This window comes from Glycine max, chromosome 9 (assembly GCF_000004515.6).
Source record: "Glycine max cultivar Williams 82 chromosome 9, Glycine_max_v4.0, whole genome shotgun sequence".
Classification (NCBI taxonomy): Eukaryota; Viridiplantae; Streptophyta; class Magnoliopsida; order Fabales; family Fabaceae; genus Glycine; species Glycine max.
Genome location: NC_038245.2, coordinates 35622899 through 35643644, shown reverse-complemented (window position 1 = coordinate 35643644; position 20746 = coordinate 35622899).

Here is a 20746-nt window from a genome sequence, read left to right as displayed (position 1 = left end):
CTTTTAATCCATCCACTGTAATCTAAAATAAAAAATTATCTAATCTATCTATTTGACAAGCCTAAGAAAACGGAAGCAAAATGTTTTAAAATACAGTATTCTTTTCTTCTATACCATAACACGCAGAAGATAGGTGCCATAGACTCATATATTGGGAACAGGAGTAGGAACGGTCCAACGTTAACCGGGAAAGTAGACAAATTATTAGTTAAATTAAAATTATCGAAAGACAATTATTTTACCATAATTTTATTTACTATTTAATGCCTCTCTTTGTTGTACTTTTTAATAATTTTAAATAAAGAAGGTGATAATTAACAAAGAATTTAATTTAGTTGGTTGAATAAGATATATAAGCATGATAAACTTTGGTAATGTATTCAATTCTTAAGAATAAAAGAAAATTAGGTGATAATTACTTAACGATAACAATCATCATTCACCAAATCTGAGTAGCCAAAAAATAAAGATTTAGCATATGGTATCAGCTACTCAATCAGAACCAATAAAAGTCTAAGAAAGGTTGAAAAAAATAAAGAGACAATTTAAATAAGACAGATACGGAATAATACATAAATATTTCATAATGCGGAACAAAACAACGTAAGATGTCACTGATCCTGTCCTCGTCCTCATTTCCATCTCTCTCCCCGCATCATTCACTTAAACCTCAACTTCACAAATTTGTCAATGTTTTTAAATTATCATCCTCCAGAAACACATTTCCTGTAAAATTAACAACAAATATTTCATAAATTTACTCATTACAAATATAGTATAAAATAAAGTAAGACAAGTTTCAAATAATTCAAACTCGCTGCTGAGTTTTACAAGGGACATGCTAATCTTGTTGTCTATATTTCAAATATTTCGAAGTTGTATTCAGCCTTTAATTATTAATGAAATGGCATGATCATTTTTCTTTCAAAAAGAGATGACATACATCTGAGATGAATATTATATGCAAATAAACACAAACATTACAAATATATTAATAACATTAAGTCTCGGAACTTAAACCTCAATTTCAAATTCCAAATTCAAGTATACTAATCTCTAATTATTTATACTTAACCACAAAAAGTTACTAAATTTTAAGATTTTAATATGTCAATTCAAAGCCATTTAAAAAGAAATGTACGTATTAGTACAAGCAACCACTCACAATGCAACAAACAATTTGCAGTAAGAGAACACAAGAAAAGAAGGAAATAATAAACACCCCCCCACCAAGAGCAGTTCATGAAAGGATGGATTTAAGGATTTCACAATTAATAACAAATTCTATGTCTCTGCGACGTTACACAGAGTAACACACTCCTAAAGCTAATTTTTTTTATCTTTCAATGCCAAAAAAATAACATAGAAACATCCGCAATCACAATATCTCTGTCAGTAATTAGTTTTGAAATAAGAACACCAACGACGTATGAAAAATAAAATAAGGTAAAAACTTTAATAGATTGTAAAATATTTACCTAAATATTTAAACAGGGAATTAGTATATATAACTTTCTCCGTCTTTTCTACATCTAGAGTTAGTATAGAGTTCTGAAGTAAAAACCGCACTATACAATGTACTTCTTCATCAGATACAAAATCCAATGAATCACGTTTTACCACAAGGGACTCTAAATTAACAAAGCCAGGAGGTTGAATTCTCACTGAGTCAAGAACTTTTAGAGCCAGCTACAAAATAAAAAGTAATTGGTGACGTACATTATAATGGATAATCAGAATTTAACATTGAATAGCCAAAAAGAAATCAATAGTAGAAACAATAGGTCGGGCCATCATAAAAGAAAAAATAATAAGAAAACACACAAAAATGTTTTACCTTCAGAATAAACCTAATGGTTTTCGCCGAAAGAATCAATTCCTTTACATTAGTGACCAGTTGCAGCCAACTTGGGCATACCGAAGAATCCTCATAATGACTAAAAGCATTAATATATACTTTTCAAAGAAAAGAAAGATTGCACGTGGTGGAGTATTTATTCCTACAAGCGTAATCTTGGATAGTTAGCAACCTAAGTTTTGGAGTAGAAAGCACAATTGTACCAGCTCCTTTCAAGGTATTATCCAGAACCAAACAGGAAAGGTTGGAATTAGATATGCATATGACTTCAGCATGCTCGTCTAAAACACACCTTTTAAGGACCAAAGTATTCAACAAAAAACACTTTGAAAAGGGTTCAGCACAACCATTGTCGCTTGCGGTAAAGAAGACAGAATGAAGATGCAAAGTTTCCAATACCGGCAGCTGCAGAGATTTTGGAAGTTTACAAGTTCGACCAAGTGGCGTACCACAGGAAAGCCGAAGATTTGTCAAAGAGGGACAGAAAAAAATGACAGTAACAACTTCAAATTTGAAACCAATGCCTGTGTTGATTGTAAAGCGCTGACAATTGTGCGACACAGCATATTCCATTATTCTATGTAGGAGTTCGAGCTCAATGGGAGGACGGTATAAGACACCTGAAAGATATAATTCGAGCTCAATGGGAGGTCCGACATCCAAATCGACATTAAGTAGAGAAATGGAGTCATCTCGATCGGACAGAAACCTACACAAGAATTTGTTAATTTTGAAAACACTTTCAAATTTCGAGGTATTGAATAGCAGAGTCGAGAGACGTTTCCAAAGATTATTCCATCGTTTAGACAATACACAAGTCTGAACAGCTTCTCTTGTGTCCATAAAATCCATCATGTGGAGCAAGATGTTGTCAGGCAACTCGCTGATTTTGTCCCTATCATCTTTGGGTAGGAACAATTCCTCCTTCATCTTCACCACCAACTTCCCCTCTGATTCTTTTCCTTCTGTTGATGACTGACGAGAAAAAAAAAAACGTTAGAAAAAATAAATGCTTCCTTGTAATGGAAAACCTTAAGATGATAATCTTTTATCGAAAGACAAGAAATAGCTTTACAGTATCCTCTTTACAATGCAATATCAACAAGTAAAAATGTAAAATATATTTAAGTGTTGTGCCAAAAAAAAAAAAAAAAACTCAATTAAACAAGAATGTTGTGCGAAAAAAGTACCGTTGGGGCTTGAGGATCAGCTGATGAGTAAGTGAGTAACAAAATACTACTAGTAGAGCAGTTGCATGTATTCAGGTGGAATGCAGTTTTTTTATTAGAATATATGGAGGCCAGGACTCAAAAGTCAGAGTGTATTAACTATTAATTAAGTGCATTGATTGTTAATACCAATTAGGAGTGTCATAGTAGAGCGCAATGGGCACTCTTAAATCTTGCTTCAGTCGTGGGACTTGTGACTTGTGACTTGTGAGTACCAAAGAAAAAGAAATAAAGGGAAATAATTCTATTATTTATCTCTTCTAGATTTTTGACAGGTAACTAGAGGGTTTGATGGTTTTCTTTTAATTTTATTTTTTTTATTCAATTGTAAATATGAGCATAAATGTCAGAGAATATAACAACTCTTATTTTTTTTAATTAATGTCACAATTGTATCTTAAATGTATTTATTTTTATTTAATAATCTGAACAATTAAATAATATTTAGTAAGAAAAAAATTTGAAATATAAAAATCACAATAAAATTATTTTACAAAATATAGTATTTAATTTGAGTTAACTATATACTTAATAAAATCAATATGTTTATTTAACTTTGTTATGAACTCCATGTAATTATTCATGTGTGAAAATAAACATAATCAATAGTGAAAGCATGTGAAAAAAATTTATTTGAATTTTATTTTATATATCCAATTAACATTATAATTATAAAAATGTGATTATTTTTATTTTATCCGTGTAATACATTATATAAATATATATTGATGCAATATAAATAGATCACATAAAAATTTAAAAAAAATATATAATTTCAAAATTAAAAAAATGAAGGATGTTTTATATATAATTTTTTTTTAATATTATTCTTATAGAAATTTTATAATTAAATTAAAATATAAATATATAAGAGTCTTTTAACATTAAAAAATTATTATTTATAAAAACAAATTAGCGACCCAAATGAATTTTTCTTAATAATTATTGTATGATGAATGAATATAAATATAGATTAATACAAGATAAATAATATATATAAACATTTAAAATATTATTTTTATTCTTTTGTTAAAAAAAATAAACAATATATTCATATAAAATATATTTAAACATCATTATATAAAATTTATATGCATTAATATTAAATTTAAATATAAATATTTAAATGTCTCTTTACATAAAAGAAAAATCTCACCAATGATTATAAAAAAAATTATACACCTAAATAAGTTTATCAGACTATGAATTAGCACAATATATATATATATATATATATATAATTTTTTAAAATACAATATAAGAGTCACTTCGCATAAAAAAAATTATTAAAATAGTTAAACACCCAAATGAATTTGCTCTTATGATTATTCTTGTGATAAATAGATAATATTTAAATGAAAAAGAAAAACCTTTTCATCTTCCTGCTTTTAATTTTAATTCATTAACAATTTGCTTATAAGAAAACATCCTTATACCTACATACATGTGTATGTAGCCTACACACACACACATATATATATATATAACCAAATTTGATTAAATGGTGAGCTACACCTTTGAAGCAACCGCATGGCACTAGAAAGTGCAGCCAGTAAATGGTGGGCTGTCTTTGAAGTTACACCTTTATTATATATTTGGTATGTATTGTCTTTACTCATGATGAAATGTTTCAAACTTGGAACATTTGTTTTCACATTGTCTCCAAGGATTTCATACTTCAACACATCCCTTGCAATGGTGGATGCAACAAAAAGACCTTCGCACTTAGTAAAATCAAATTGTTCCAAAATACGTACCATACATCATTGTTGGGATGAAAATAGCTCAATATTTAATGTTGCAGTTGATAGCAAGTCCAATAGGGATAGTGTTGCAGTTGAAAATAGCTCAATATTAAACTCACTTGAATGGGAAAATAGCTCAATATTGAGGAAAAACATAACATCACTTGAAATTATTAACAAAGTCGTGCAAAAAATAATTAATGGAATGGAAGAACATATCTCCTAATGAGCTTCAAAGGTGCACAAGCTTTGCATCAACTGCAATAGCAGAGCCACTAGAAGATCCTCGAAGAACCCGTTCTGGTGCACAAGGATTTGTAGAGTGTGCCATAATATATATTCTCTCCATTTATATTGGCAGATTAGAATACTTAGTTACGTGAGTACGTAACAAAAATAAGGTGTTCAAAATATGCACATGTCCAGCTACAAGTGATAATAATGGTTGTTCCAGCAAGGAGTTTCTAACTTGAGTCTGAAACAAAAAGGTACTAGGTCTAATAATAAAAACAAAACTCAGCAGGAGAGGTACGTGTAATTGACTCTTATATAAATGAATATGTCAATAAGGTTGACTTAATTTTTATTGACAAAAATAGTCACTAGTAGTTGATGTAACTAACCAGTGTTTGTCTTGAAGCAATCCCCATGGTGGAGAGCCTCTCCACCATTTCAATCCCTGTAACAATTTTTTGAGTTAATCACCAAACAGAAGGTGACATATATGAATTTATCCTCAATCAGAAGTATGTACGTACATGCTTTGGTTAGTATTCCACTTGGTTTGTCTACTTCCTCAAATGCAATCCTTGCCCCAAAAAATATTATAGATAGAATAAAATGGAATATTACAGCATGTTAGTATGTAAAACCGTTTATTATGCTAACACAATATATATTATTTGAATGTTGTCTTCTCTCTAATTCTAATGTATTAGATATTCCAAAAACAATTTAATAAACATGAGATATAGAGAAGTGGTACAAATCTAAAGTAAGAGCCCTGCATAATAAATTTATTGATTTTTCAGCTTGAGATGATTCAAGTGCTTGACTATAGACAGTTAAAAGGGACAAATCATGTGCGCATTTTATTAGCTGTACAGGACACAACACAACGATGATATTTCAGCTTCCTTTAATATAAGTAGAAGAAACAGTTGAAAGTTCTAGTCTTCCCTTTTATTCCTCACCAGGTTGCAAAGTGATAGGCTTTTCAATAGCAGCAACCTCTAAACAAAGCATGTACTTATACTCATCACAGAAAACAATTTCAATATGCAATAATAGAAAAAAAAAAGGTTAGAAAAAATCAACCATAATGATAGCATATCGGAAGCAATACCAAAAATGGAAATAGGAACCATAATAGTAAAAGCAGGGGTGCAAATAGCAAAGACTAAGAGGAGCATTACCCGGCCTTCGTACCTCAAAGATTATGTCTGAAAATGCAAAAGCTGAGCTGGCAATGAGAATTTGCTGGATAATGTTGTGTGCTGTTGGGGAACATTACTAACCAATTCTGTTATATAAATATTTCTAAAGGATCAGGACAATTCTGTTAGCAATAGGCATTATATATATCTATGTAAATAATCAGCAAATCAATAAAAAAATACTATCCTTCTCAATCTCAGCTTTCTTTCTTAAGCTTCTCTTCTTTCTCTGGTGGTTCTGGCCCTTGAAGCCAGCCCTTGGCGGTAGCTGTCGTATCAATTTGGTTCTCTCATTGTCTCTATGCCGGATTTCGACAAGAACCAGGGGTCCTCTGATCATCTTCAGGATGCCCTTATTCGCCTCACCAACTAGCAACTGTACCTCAACGAGTCTGTGAATTCCATGACCCTAAAGATTGATGAGCTCCTTCAGTGTGTCGCCCCTTTCCTTTTGTCATCTCTGCCCAGACCACCTCCTATGCCTCAGCCTCCACCTGTCCCTGCATCCACACATCGTATGAAGTTAGACGTGCCTCGGTTTGATGGCACCAAGCCACTAGGTTGGATCTTTAAGATCAACCAATTTTTTGAGTACCATGGTACTCTAGAGCAGAACAAACTCACCATTGCATCATTTTATATGGAAGGTCGTGCTCTTGCATGGTTTTAGTGGATGAACACTAGCAGCCAGTTCACATCATGGTTGGTTTTCCTTCAAGCATTGCACACTCGCTTTGCGCCGTCTCAGTACGATGACCCCACCGCCGCGTTGTTTAAGCTCACTCAGAAGGGCATGGTTGCTCAATACCTACGAAATTTGAGGATCTAGCAAATCGAATTATTGGTCTCAATTGCTTTATCTCTAGGCCCACACCCGAGATACACCGAGAAGTACAGGCCCATCAATCGTTGACCCTGGTGTAGGTCGCCGACCTCGCCCGTCTGCAAGAGGAAAAGATTCTAGATCATCGCCACCTCTCGCACCCTCGACCATCAATTCTGCCGACAAACCCTCTTCGTGCGATACCCGCGATGCCCCTTCCACCCCTTTTACCAGCTCTTCCCCGCCCATAACCCTCGACCTTGAAGCGCTTGTCCCCAGAAGAGATTGCTTCCCGACGAGAAAGGGGTCTCTGCTTAAATTGTGAAGAGAAATTCCAGAGAGGATACCATTGTGCCTCTAGGGTTTTTCTCCTCATTGTAGATGAGGACAACCCAACTCCCTCTAATATACCCATTTTTGACCCACCCGATACTCCACCCCCAGACCCGCCCGATAGTTCAACAACAGCTTGTGACCCAGTTAAGATTGTCGTGCCGCGAAACCACTCCCTTACGGGTCATGATGGGAAATGGGCAATACCTGGAGTGCCCGTGTGTTTGTGAAGCCATTTCAATTGATATTTAGGACATTTCCTTTACTATTGATCTATATGTGTTACCGATAGCTGGCATGAATGTCGTCTTGGGGGTTCAGTGGCTTAAATCTTTGGGACTTGTCCTCACTAACTATAACACTGTGTGTGCAATTCATCTATGAAGGGCGCTTAGTCAAGCTGCAAGGTGACTGTGAGGCTAACTCGAGTTTGTTGACATCCACTCAGTTTCGCCGTTTATATCGGAAACAGGGACATGAGCTTTACTTCCATATCATTGTCCTCTCTGAGGACCTCCCTTCGTCGCACTTGGAGGACTTACCCCTTCCACTCCAAAATTACCAAATTCAATGCCTTATTTCGCCCCCACCATGCGTTGCCGTCAGCTAGAGCCACAAATCACCATATTCATTTGCTCCCATAGTCTATGTGGTTAATGTGAGTCCATATCGATATCCTCACTTTCAGAAGCATGAGATTGAACTACTGGTTGACTCAATGCTCTAGAAAGGCCTGATTCAGCCCAACACCAATCCATTTTCTTCACCGGTGCTGCTAGTAAAGAAACAAGATGGCTCTTGGCGCTTTTGCATGGACTACCGGGATTTAAATGCCCTCACGATAAAGGACATATTTCCCATCCCCACCATTGACGAGCTTCTTGACGAATTGGGTGGTGCTCAGTGCTTCTCCAAGCTCGACCTACTGTAGGGATATCACCAAATTCACATGCACTCAAAGGACATTCTGAAAACAGCCTTCTGAACACATCATGGCCATTATGAGTTCAAGGTCATGCCCATTGGATTGTTCAATGCTCCGTCCTCCTTTCAGGCTACCATGAATTTGATATTTCGGCCATACCTCCGTCATTTTGTCATCGTCTTCTTTGATGACATACTAATCTACAGTGGTTCCTTGGACAATCATCTATGACATCTGGAAATGACATTACAGGTATTACTCGAAAATCACTTTGTCCTGAAGCTATCTAAATGTTTTTGTGCCCAACCGCAGGTCAAATACTTGTGCCATCTTGTATCTCAGAAGGGGGTCAAACCTGTGGCTTCAAAGGTGGCCGTCGTCTCTCAATAGCCCGTACCACAGTCAACGAAAGCTGTGAGGAGTTTTTTGGGCTTGGCAAGCTTCTACCGTCGGTTCATCAAGGGATATGCGATGATTGCTGATCCACTAGTCAAGTCAGCCACTATTGAACCTTTCACATGGACGTCTCAGGCCCAGAAAGCCTTTGAGCAACTCAAGCAAGTGCTATCAACAACCCCTGTTCTGGCCTTACCTGATTTTCTAGTGTCGTTTACCGTGGAGACTGATTCCTTCGGCAACGGAATGGGAGCAGTGTTGTCACAACGGGGCCACCCCATAGCATATTTTAGTAAACCATTCAGCAAGAAGCTTCTCTAGGCATCGACATATGTGAGAGAATTGGTTGTGATTACCTCTGCGGTGAAGAAGTGGCACTAGTATCTGTTGGGCCACCAATTCACGATCATCATGGACCACCGAAGCCTCAAGGAATTATTGACCCAGGTCATACAAACTCCCGAACAACATATGTACCTGGCACGCTTGATGGAGTATGACTGCCACATTCAATACAGGTCTGGGACTCATAATTAAGTCGTTGATGCTTTGTTCAGGCTACCAGAACACACATCTTCTCTCTCAATGATCCTCTTTGTTCCTTGCTTGACCTTTCTCGATGAACTACATCGGCAATTGGCCAGTCACCCACAATACCGCAGTTAGCACCAAGACATCTTGACTTCTCCGGCATCACACCCTGACTTCACCATTACTCAAGACCTTATTCTGAAGAAAGGTCGCATTTGGTTGCCGCAGGACCTCCCAATAATTCCTTCTCTCCTTGTTGAATATCATGCAACACCCACAGGAGGGCATATGGGGGTCACGAAGATGATAGCTAGGCTCTTGGAGAATTTGCACTGGCCTAGACTTAGGGATGACATCACACAGTTCGTGGCCAACTGTGTCGAATGCCAGTATACGAGACAAAGAGGATAGCAAGGTTGTTGTGCCCCCTTCCAGTGCCATTTCGTCCATGGGAGGACTTCTCCTTGGACTTCATCACTGGCCTTCCTCCCTACCAGGGCAAGACTGTTCTCCTCGTAGTTGTTGATCACTTTTCAAAAGGAATTCATTTGGGTATACTTCTGCCGGCACATACTGCTCATATGGTGGCCTCCTTGTTCATTGACATTGTAGTAAAAATACATGGCATTCCCAGGAGTTTGGTCTCGAACAGGGACCCTTTATTCATCAGTTCGGCTTACCATCCTCAAAGTGATGGTCAAATCGAAGTTATGAATCGCGTAATTGAGTAGTATTTACAAGCTTTTGTTCACCGCCAACCCGGAGCTTGAGGAAAATTTCTTTTGTGGGTCGAATTGTCCCACAATACTTCATGGAACCTTAGCACAGGGACCACACCATATGAGATCACATTTGGTCGCAAGCCCTTCAGTTTTCCAGAGTATCTCTCTGGAACTTCTAACCTTGACGTTGTTGATGAGATACTAACTAACTGGGAAGAAGTGTTTAACAGCATTCGCAAAAAGTTAATTAAAGCCCAAGCTAGCATGAAGCACCATGTTGATGCCAAACATAGAGAGATAAATTGCCAAACTGGGGATTGGGTTCGCCTGAAACTGCATCCATACCGGCAGAAATCTGCCAAGGGAGCACAAGTAGTTTCCGACAAGTTGGCTAAACGCTTCTACAGTCCCTTCCAGATCATTGACCGTATCGACACTGTGGCTTATCAATTGCAACTACCAGAAAGTTCTCAAATACACCCTGTATTGCATTGCTCCATGCTTAAATCGTTTCATGGTATCCCAGACAGAGCCAACATCGCTCAACTGCCAGACCACTTTGTCAATGATCAGCCTTTAATTACCCCTCTAGCTATTTCGGATTATCGTCATTCATCCCGTATCAAGGATGCTCCATGGGATGTGTTGGTCCAATGACGAGGATTGCCCCCTAATGAAACATCTTGGGAAGACTGGGACCAGTTGTGATAGGATCATCACCTTGAGGACAAGGTGATTCTCCAAGGGCCGAAGGAAGATAATAGCATATCAGAAGCAATACCAGAAATGGAAACAGGAACCACAATAGCAAAAGCAGCGATGCAAATGGCAAAGACTAAGAGGAGCAGTACCAGGCCTTCGTACCTCAAAGATTATGTCTGAAAATGCAAAAGCTAAGCTGGCAGTGAGGATTTGCTGGATAATGTTGTTTGCTGGTAGGGAACACATATTCCTAACCAATTCTGTTATAGAAATATTCCTAGAGGACCAGGACAATTTTGTTAGCAGTAGGCATTATATATATCTATGTAAATAATCATCAAATCAATAAGAAAAATACTATCCTTCTCAATCTTAGCTTTCTTTCTTAAGCTTCTCTTCTTTCTCTGGAGATTTTGGCCCTTGAAGCCAGACCTTGGTAGTAGCTGCCATATCACATAATGAAAAAAAAAAAAACATTTTAGGATGGCCACAGTGTACTATTTCATCTTTGCAATTGAACAAAAGCTATGCATGACATATTATCAGTCATTTCTAATACACCTAGAGATAGAAAAAGAGAAGACAAACAACTTAGATAAGTCCGGTATAATAGATAATATGATGTGAAAAAAAAATGAAATCGAAATAAATGATGAGGCATTAGTACTATTGATGTATCCATATATAACTACTCAGTGTATATACAGTCACCAAAAGGAAACAATTGAACGGAGTCAAATACTATCACATACAGAAAATAAATTATCTCCATGGCATTAACTCTCAAATCAGGTCTCATCCATTGTTATACCAGTTTCCTCCCTTTCAAATGAGGTATTTTATTTATGTGCATGGTCTATTAGTTGAATGCTCCTTCACATTCATTAATATGAATCATGTTAAAAAGGAATAATAAAATAAATATATTTCAGAACTAAGTAAATATGTTTTTTATCCTTTTCTTAAGTGAACCAACCCACCAATTTATATGCTATACATGATAAGATTGAGCAATTGTATGTATAACATCAAATTCTTTTCATCATGGACAGAGAAATAACTCTGATAAAAACTACATTGTAAAATGAAAGAATGATTTCCATTGACAAATTGATTGAGTTCTGATATTCAGAAGTAGTTGTGAAAGAGCCAAGACATGTTAAACTAATCCAAACATTATGGAATTATACAAATGATTCTTTGTCATGTCAAGCTCATCTTTAGCTCTAGAAACATCCAACTTTTTATGTTGATTGCAATCAAGCACTGCAACTCTTGCTAGATGAAGTAAGTTTGCACCTATCTGACCATGGATAAGGAAAATAACAGCTGCATTCAATATGGGATTTGAAATTTATAAATAGAATTGGAATTTGTAACTATCAAAATCCCTGTCAAAGAACATACCTGAATATGGTCACCGGGAAGTAAGTTTTTTCGGACATTAAGAGACCTGCAGAGGAAAAAAAATTGAGGATTTCATTTCTATAAAATCAAAATTAAATGAAGTAAAGAGAATATAAAAATTAATTTCCCAGGTTTCAAGTATTGTAATACCCTTTCAAGAAGCTCTTTTGAATTTTTTAGATTGCCAGATGCTTGCAAGGTCAGAGCCAAAGATTCAACTACAATAACAGTGTCCAAGGAATACCATCCCTGTATTACACCAAATGCATCATGTTTTTGACGATGGAAACGAATTTATGACATAATTGTTCTTGCAATATTTTCTAATTTCATTAAGTAAGATCTACACAACTAATTCTAAATGAAAACAGAAAGTAGCAAATGGAAAAGGAAGATTAAAAAATGTCTGCCAAGGAACATCATAAAATATCAAACTGTCATCAGTGCCAATCACACTACTTTCCACGATTGTCAAGTAATAATAATAGTTTTATGAATTATGAAATCATGATTTTTTTTTTAAGAACTCCAACTGCTAACTTGTTCAAAAATTACAGTCCAATTATCTATTATCATCGTACTATTATTTGATCAAACAAATTAAATATGTTAATAACGAAAATGTCAATCTACATAAGAATAACTTAAATGACTTTAATAGTTATACAACAAGAGTAGAAACAACATTCTATCACAACTAAACTAAAGAACAGAAAATAATAGTGCTCAACCACTGCATTAAAGCATTGAGCAGGCCAATAGACTAGTTTCAAAGATCATTTTCTAAGAAAATCATCTTTCAATAATTATTTAAGACGGTTTTAATAAACTATTGTCATACACATTTTATTGTTTATAAAATTGTCACCGTCTAATATTTTAAGATGGTTTCAGATAACCGTATTAGAATGTGCATCATTAAAAATAAATTTTTTTAAGTAATAGTGCTGGTAAGTGATTAGGAGGAGAAAGGGAAAGGCTTATAAATAAGATATATTGAATAAATTGGATTAATTTTATTCAATAGAAACTGATTTATTGATGAGGATTAATCTTAGTTTATTTTTTATCTTTTACATTATCTTTACGAATAGTTGAATACTTTATTTATTTATTTGAATGTGTAGACGATTAAAAAGTAAAGTAAAAGATAAGTTAATCTAAAAAAAACTAATAAAGGATATTCTAAAAGATAAACTAAATAATCACTATCAAAAGGATTGAATTTTTAATAGATCCTAAATATTAACAGATTGTTTTTAATCCATCCACTGTAATCTAAAATAAAAAATTATCTAATCTATCTATTTGACAAGCCTAAAAAAACGGAAGCAAAATGTTTAATAAATTAATAACACGCAGAAGATAGTGAATCACGATTGCTTGATAAGGGAAAAACCATTTATAAAATAGATAAATCAAAACACTAACTTATACAGAAACAAAATAGAAGGGATGAAAATGCAAATCGGAGGACGGGTAAGAGGTGCATATCGAAATAGACTCATAGATTGGGGAACAGGAGAAGAAATGGTCCAACGTTAACCGGGAAAGTAGACAAAATAACAATAATGTCCAATAAAATTGGTAAATAATATTTTTTTCGGTCCAAAAATAACTATAATTTTAATTTATTTTATATAAATAAAAAAACAATAAATATATATAAAAAATAATGATTTTACAAAATTAATTTTATATTATCATTAATTCATTCATAAATTTTATTATTCACCATTAATATTATAAAAGATATATATAAAAAAATAATTAATATCACATTAAAAGATTAAAATAATAATTATTTTTGAATTAAATTATTTTCTCTTACATAACAATTATAATGAAATGAAGTATATAGTTAGGTTCTTTATACGTATAATCAAAGAATCCAATTCTTGCCCACGGTTTTGCTGAAGACTATCTAGGGAGAAACATCCACTTAAAGAGTCTTTAACTATTTATTGGAGGATATTCTTGATCGAGAAAAAAGAACAAATTTAATATTTAAGAAATCTTTAATAATTGAATTTAGATTTATTAGGCGACTCTTAGTTTAATTGTTTTGTGTTTTCATTTTTAAAGAATACAGACAGTAAAAGTGAATACAAGTCTGTTTGAAATTTAAAAAACATTACGTCTGGAAATATTTATTTAAAAAAAGTAGTTAGTTCAAAAGCTAAAGGCAACAAATTAATATTTAAAGTCTTTTCTGAAGTGAAAACCAGTGACATCTTAGATTTTTTTTTTCTCCATACATATTAATTTATAAATCTTAATTTTTTTTTAAAAAAAATACATAAAAAATAGAAAATAAAAACAATAGATAAATATTCAAAACAAGCGCTATTTTGTCTTTTGAATTCGAATTAGAAAGTTAATAGCTGTGTTCGTTCTTATTAATTAGCACCAAAGTCTTGTGGTGTACTAGAGATAGATATTTCGATGTTGTGTTTAATTGTTTATAAAAAGAACAAATTTAATATTTAAGCAATCTTTAATAATTGAATTTAGATTTATAAGGCGACTCTTAGTTTAATTGTTTTGTGTTTTCATTTTTAAAGAATATACAGACAGTAAAAGTGAATACAAGTTTGTGATACTTGTGAAGAATTCAGGAGTAGTAGTATAAGAGAAATCCTCTAATGTAACCCTACGTACTGGTTCTCTGTCTATTTGAACGTGATTTGGAGAGAGAGGAGGTGAAGTATCTATGTCTTGCTCCCTTTGTCTTCTTGCGGCGTTGTTACGTCGACACATAACTTCGATTTCTAAGTCTATGGGAATGATAGTAGATTTATCTCACATAAAAACACAAGGTTCTACCCGTGTAATTTATGGAGAAGGAAAAGAATGGGGAAAGAGGAGTGGTGATAGAAAGAATGGCCAAGGGATAGAGGAGGGGTGAAAGAAAGAATGGCCAACATAATGGCCAAGAGTGATAGAAGGAATGGCCAAGAGAATGGCCAAGAGGGAAACAAATTACAAACTGGTAGTATGACACTTAAATGCGAAAACAAAATTTCCGACAATGGCGTCAAAAACTTATTAGCTCTTTGGCAAGTGTACCAAATCACTCGTAGTAATAATTTCTCGGTAAGCCGAGTGTCGTACCACAGGAATTTTGTAGCACTTATGTGAAGTACTTTTCAGTTTGCAAGTTGTAAATTTAGTGTATAAAATTAAATGCAATTTAAATCTAGCAAGGGATAAGAAATTTAAAATAAAAGATAAAGAAAGATAATAGATAAGATAAGGAAAAGATAAAAGATTTAAAGATAAAATTAGAAGATAAAGGAAAAGGTGATTTAAATCTAGGAAGCTACTTCTAAATTAAAGGAAACTAAAGCAATAAATAAAGAATAAAGTCTATAAAATATTACTAAATCTAATAAACCTAAATACCTACTCCTAAATAGGGGATAACTACTCCTAAGGAAACCCAATAGTAAAATAAGGAATAACTACTTCTAAGAAACCCAACAATAAGGAATAACTACTTCTAAGAAAACCCAACAATATAATAAGAAACTTCAAACAATAAAATAGGGAATAAAATCTATATAATAAAATTGCTAAAACCTAACAAGTCTAATCAGCCTAGATATATGGATTCAGGATTTGTCTGTTATCAATATCAGTGAACTGATTATGCCCCACATCTATCCATCTACTTGCCCCTGATGTCTCATGATGACAAGCCTACCTTAATTACCTATCTTCCAAATGCCCTTTGCGAAGACTCAATAACTAAGATGCATTAAGATTAAATTCTAGATGTTTGCTAAAGCATGGGCATCGGGTCAATGCTAACCCTATGATTTCTTTCTTTTATTGTTCTATTAAGCGTTACCCTCTCCCGAGTGGACTAACCCTTAAAACAGATTCAAGTATTTATTCCTTACCCCTAATTAGGCTTTACCCTCTCCCGAGTGGACTAAACCCTAATAGAAAATAAGGTTCGAGATACAAGATAAATAAAAAATAACGGTAAATAAAAGAACTTGGAAGGAAATCCTCTTTTTATTGATACTCTTGAAATGTTCCATACATCATTGGCTTTTTAGGCCTGCTAGGCCCTAGCTAGGGGTTTAGCCACTCATAGTCATGAGGGCTCTACAATGAGAAGGGGGTGAAAAAAAAAATAAGAATATAAGAAAAGGGAAGGAAAAAGGAGAGAACTGAGTGTTAGAAGTCTAAAAACTGAGCTCTGAGGAAGTATGTTTGTTTTCCTAGGCTGACCCTCTTATTTATAGGTGAAAATTTAGGCTTTGCCCTTCGTCTGATTTTCTTCTTTTTTCTTTATTTCTGCTCTTTTTTGCTTGTTCTACTTCCATTTTTCACATCTGCAATCAGAATTCGAAATTAATTAAATCTTTCCAAATTAAAGCATAAATAACTGCTAAATAATTAATTCTAAGTTAATTTCAGACCGATTTTCCACTATTAATTCACTATTATTTAGCAGTTATCACCCACCAATAATTATAAAAAAAAAATTAAACACCTAAATAAGTTTGTCATACTATGAATTAACACAACTTGAATATATATATATATATATATATATATATATATATATATATATATATATATATAAAACTTTTTTAATAAATCATTATTAAAAAATTAAATACCCAAATGGATTTAGCCTGCTATAATTATTCGATCTTGTGATAGATAATCTTTAAATGAAATACAAAAACATTTTCATCTTCCTGCTTTTAATTTTAATACATTTACAATTTGCTTTTAAGAAAACATCCTTATACCAATACAATATATGTATGTAGTCTACACATTACAGCTTTGTTAGAAGATATCAATGGTTGAATGCATTGAATTTGACGTTCCCACAAAGCGTACATTAGTCGTACGAATAATTCTTTTTATAGATATTGTAATTTCTTTCAATTTTTTTATCTCATTTAATGCCTATATTTTCACAAATACCCCACCGTTCTCCTTCTCAAATTTTCAAATACTGTTATCATAAATTATTCCATAAATTATCATACTCTACATAATGTTGGAAGACTAATTAAAAGTTCGTTACAACTTATAACTATAACAAGAAGAAGATAATGAATATGTTTTGGAGAATATATTCAATTCAATTACATAATTTAAATTTTAAAATGTAGTTTCGTATTCATTAGAATATATGGAGACCAGGACTCCAAAGTCAGAGTGTATTAATTATTAGGTGCATTGATTGTCAATACCAATTACGAGTGTCATAGTAGAGCCCAATGGACACTATTGACTCTTGCTTCAGTCGTGGGACTTGTGAGTACCAAGGTGAAAGAAATAAAGAGAAAGAATTCTATTATTTGTCTCTCCTAGATTTTTGACAGGTAACTAGAAGGATTTGATGGTTTTATTTTGATTTTTCTTTTTTATTCAATTGTAAATATGGGCATAAAAGTCTGTCAAGGAATATAACAGCTATTATTTAATATTTTTAATTAATGTCACAATTATATATTAAATATTTTCATTTTTATTTAATAATCTGAAAAATTAAATAATATTTGGTAAGAAAATATTTGAAAGATAAAACTCACAATAAAATTATTTTACAAAATATAGTATTTAACTTGTGTATAACTATATACTTAATAAAATTAATATATTTATTTAACCTGTGTTATTCACTTAATGTAATTATTCATGTATGAAAATAGACATAGCTAATTGTCAAGGCGTGCGATAAAATTCACTTCAATTTTATTTTATATATCTAATTAAAGTCATAATTATATCTTTAATGTGATTGTTTTATTTTCTCTCTGTAATGCATGATATAAATATATATTAACACAATATAAATACATCACTCAAAAGTTTAAAAAAATATAATTTCAAAATTAAAAAAAATGAAGGATGTTTTTATGTATAAAAAATTTTAAACGTTATTCATATAGAAATTTTATAATGATAATTGTTATGTATACGTAAATTGTGTAAGTAAATCGCACAAAAATTATTTGATTTTCTCATCTTTTATTATTTATTTTTATGTTAAACGTTAGGATTGTAGCGTCTTCTGAGTTTTTATCCGGATGGTGCTTAAACGGGTAAATTTGTAGAATTTTTGGTGGTATATTTTTTTAAAAGACACAACATAAGACATGAAGGGAATTGAAGAATGGGAGAATCTCGTTCAGCACATCTCTGTCGCTCAGTGCGCTACCTTCACTTAGCGTGAGAAGTCCCATGGAAAGCCAGACGTCACATGTATGCGCGCTTAGCACGTGTCTACTTAACCCTCACTTATTACATGGTGCGTGCTTAGCACGTGACCACTTATTCCTCGCTTAGCGTTCAGCCTCACTCAACACACAGTCAATGTCAAAAAAACATGATTGTGCTGCATTGTAAGAGGAGAAATGGAGAGTGAACATGATTCATTCAGCATTCCACATAACAAGAAGCTAGGGCACGTCCATTGGAGGGTGACGCGTCCATTTGGAGCTTTTATTCCCTTTTCCCCATTCTTTTCCATTACCTTCACCCCATTTTGTTTTTATAAGCCTATTATGACAATAAGAGACTAAACCATCCATTGTCGAGAGCTTAGCGCAACCAAACACTTTTGATGTAATGACTCTAACCATCTATTTAATGTTATTTCAGTATTATTATTTTTTTTCGTGCTTATTATCATGTTTGTAGCTTGATCACCCATGTTCATGTGATGCTATAAGGTTTAGGCATTGAAAAATATTTATCTCTTACTAAAAAAAAAGCATCTAAATAATCTATCTTTAGGGATAGGATGATGTTGTTTAGCATATTTTATGCATCTTTGTCCATAAATACAATTTGTCTAATTCATCTCTTAAGGGACTAGGGGAGAAATTTAGTAGGTTAGGCTCTTTTCAGGTGAGGAATCATGACTAAAGTATGCAAGTAGTTGTGGGTGATAATTAAAATAATATTAAATAGAGAAAAATCATTAATGTAATTATTCATGTATGTAATAAACTTAATATATTTATTTAAATTGTGTTATTTACTTAATGTAGTTATTCATGTACGTAAATAGTTCTAGCTAATTGTCAAAGCGTGTGATAAAATTTACTTCAATTTTATTTTATATATCTAATTAAAGTCATAATTATATCTTAAATGTGATTGTTTTATTTTATGTGTGCAATGCAGGATATAAATATATATTAACACAATATAAATAGATCACTCAAAAGTCTAAAAAATATAATTTCAAAATTAAAAAAATGAAGGATGTTTTATGTATAAAAAAATTTAAACATTATTCATATAGAAGTTGTATAAAGATAATTGTTATGTATACGTAAATTGTGTAAGTAAATTGCACAGAAATTATCTGATTTTCTCCTTTTTTATTGCTTTTTTTATGTTAAATTGTAGCATCTTCTGAGTTTTTATCCCGTAAATGTTTAAACTGGTAAATTTGTATTATTTTTTGTGGTATATTTTTTGTAGAGACAAAGTTGTATAATGATATTTTTTGTAGTATTTTTTAGTGCATCTTCGTCGCTCAGCATGTGTTAACTCGTTGGTAAGTGTACCAAATTTGTCACAAGTAGTAAAGTAATCGAAAGTTCGAAAGTCAAAATATTGAATCCACAAGGACTCTGTTTGTACTTAGATTAATACAAACTCACAGCAATAGATAAAGAATTTAAAAATAGAGATAAAGAAATACATTAGATACAATAAAGATTTAAAAGAAAGGATAAAAGATTTAAAGATAAAAATAGAAGATAGAGAAGATAAAATATTTAAATTAAGATATGATAAAGATAAAAGAAAATAGAAGATAAAAGATAAGATAAGAAAAGTAAAAAATAAAAATAAAATAAAAACAGAATTGGATAAGGTTGGGACCTGGCCTGCCTTGTTTGCCTAGGATGTATGAGTTTATGTTTTTATTTATTTATTAATTTAGGTGATTCTATTCTACCCAAATATGTTCAATTATTTGCCCCTGATTCATCAGGATGACAAGCCTATTTTATTTATCTATCTTCCAAATTTCTTTGCAAAGACTCACAAATAAAATGCATGAAGTATGAATTCTATTTGTTTACAAGAATGCATGGGCATAAAATTATAATTTTATTCCTAGCAATGATTTTCTTATGAAATTCTTTTCTTTTTGTTCTATTAAGAGTAACCATTCTCCGAGCGTTTAACCCCTAACCCCTAACAGAATATAAAGATGAATAATGCAAGATAAAAGCAGCAAAGATAATAGAATAAAAAAACACCATTGCATTGATAAATAGTGAGTACATCATACATCACTTAGCTTTTAGGCCTACCAGGCCCTAACTAGGGGTATAGCCACTCATAGCCATTGAGGGCTTTACAATGGATGGATTTTAAAAATTGATGGGATAAGAGGGGTGAAAGGAAGTGAGTAAATGAAACTCTTAGGAGAGGGGGTTTTGTGTTGTGTTGGAGTGGCTATGGCTATCTTTTTATTGTTGTTGGAGTGGACTTGGGCTTAATGCTAAAAATGAAACTCTTAAAAACTGTGAGTAAATGAAACTCTTAAAAACTGATGGGATAAGAGGGCTTGGCTATCTTTTTATTGTTGTTGGAGTGGACTTGGGCTTAATGCTAAAAATCTTCCTCAATGATTTGTT